A 2,500-nucleotide genomic window follows, 5' to 3' on the forward strand; every position below is an offset into this window, starting at 1 on the left:
CCCCAACGCCAGCGCCTCTGCCGCACGAAATCGTCGACCGGCAATCACTCCACCGGCGCCCCACCCTAACCGCCCAACTCGCAACTCCAGCGGATGAACGGCGGACTTTTCCCGCAGTCGCAATGTGCAATCCACCCCTATAACTTGCGTTTCATGAAGAGTTATGTCCAATATGCGACATTCCCGCTGTCCCTATACATGAGCTGCGAGCTGTACCAGTTACGAGCTAGAGACGCGATCGCGTTGCTCTCTGTACGAATGCCGATGCTGAGCGGTCAGCTAGGAGGCGCTCCATCCATGTCGGTACCGGTGGGCGTTGCACTCGCAGTCGCAAAAACGTACGGCAAGTATATTACTCGGAAGAGTTTATGACAGTCCAAGCCCCCCTGCGTGGGGAGCGTCTTTCTAGGCCATGACCCACCGGAAGGGCGCAGCGTCCCCCACCCCAGACATGTGACGTCACACTATCGGTATTGACGACTCGACTCATTGCTTATAATCATTTGCCATACACCGGTGGAAGCTGCCGAGACGAGTAGCTACATAGCGCGCTCGCCGTGTCACTAATGTACAGAGATACAACAGTTTCGACTGGAACCGGATTAAACGTATACACGGCGCTGATTAGTAATACATAGACCCATCAGAATACAGATAATATATACAACTGTCCGTATACATGCTGAAAGACTCTGCTCACAATCACAACCACACGGCAGCCACACACTCTTATCACGCACTACTCTCCGCCTGTAACACGCACACAGACAATATGTAAGCACCAGCATGGAACAACACCCAGTGCATCCTCTCCGCCACATGAGACAATCCACACTGTCATAACCAGACTGGGAGGTCCACTCAGAAAACGGAATATCCCACCCCCCCGACAACCACCATTGCTCAGCTAAGCCACCAACACCCACACATGTCCTACACAGGGGTGCACCCAACATCACAATACTGCCTCCTCTCACAGCACACAAACAATGGCAGGAATGAAAGACACAGGTCTGCCACAAGCATGGAATCGGAGCGCCGCCTGTCATGAGCCAAAGGTGCATCCTGACGTGGCAAATCAGATGATGCCGCAGGCATCCACTTACTATAATCACAATCAACAAACCGACCGGCCGCCCCCCCCCCCCCCCCCCATTACACCTTTCCATACAACAATGTGTACCTTAACCTAAACTATACTGTACCTTAACCTAAACTATACTGTACCTTAACCTAAACTATACTGTACCTTAACCTAAACTATACTGTACCTTAACCTAAACTATACTGTACCTTAACCTAAACTATACTGTACCTTAACCTAAACTATACTGTACCTTAACCTAACCTATACGGTACCTCAACCTAACCTATATTGTGCCTCAACCTAACCTATGTTGCGCCTTAACCTAACCTATGTTGCGCCTTAACCTAACCTATGTTGCGCCTTAACCTAACCTATGTTGCGCCTTAACCTAACCTATGTTGCGCCTTAACCTAACCTATGTTGCGCCTTAACCTAACCTATGTTGCGCCTTAACCTAACCTATGTTGCGCCTTAACCTAACCTATGTTGCGCCTTAACCTAACCTATGTTGCGCCTTAACCTAACCTATGTTGCGCCTTAACCTAACCTATGTTGCGCCTTAACCTAACCTATGTTGCGCCTTAACCTAACCTATGTTGCGCCTTAACCTAACCTATGTTGCGCCTTAACCTAACCTATGTTGCGCCTTAACCTAACCTATGTTGCGCCTTAACCTAACCTATGTTGCGCCTTAACCTAACCTATGTTGCGCCTTAACCTAACCTATGTTGCGCCTTAACCTAACCTATGTTGCGCCTTAACCTAACCTATGTTGCGCCTTAACCTAACCTATGTTGCGCCTTAACCTAACCTATGTTGCGCCTTAACCCAACCTATGTTGCGCCTTAACCCAACCTATGTTGCGCCTTAACCCAACCTATGTTGCGCCTTAACCCAACCTATGTTGCGCCTTAACCCAACCTATGTTGCGCCTTAACCCAACCTATGTTGCGCCTTAACCCAACCTATGTTGCGCCTTAACCCAACCTATGTTGGGCCTTAACCCAACCTATGTTGGGCCTTAACCCAACACACGTTGGGCCTTAACCCAACACACGTTGGGCCTTAACCCAACACACGTTGGGCCTTAACCCAACACACGTTGGGCCTTAACCCAACACACGTTGGGCCTTAACCCAACACACGTTGGGCCTTAACCCAACACACGTTGGGCCTTAACCCAACACACGTTGGGCCTTAACCCAACACACGTTGGGCCTTAACCCAACACACGTTGGGCCTTAACCCAACACACGTTGGGCCTTAACCCAACACACGTTGGGCCTTAACCCAACACACGTTGGGCCTTAACCCAACACACGTTGGGCCTTAACCCAACACACGTTGGGCCTTAACCTGCTCTGTAATTGTCATACGACGCGTTAAATTAGTGTAGTGTTGCCTAACTGCAAC

The sequence above is a fragment of the Schistocerca serialis genome, unplaced genomic scaffold (genome assembly GCF_023864345.2).
Source record: "Schistocerca serialis cubense isolate TAMUIC-IGC-003099 unplaced genomic scaffold, iqSchSeri2.2 HiC_scaffold_1036, whole genome shotgun sequence".
NCBI lineage: Eukaryota > Metazoa > Arthropoda > Insecta > Orthoptera > Acrididae > Schistocerca > Schistocerca serialis.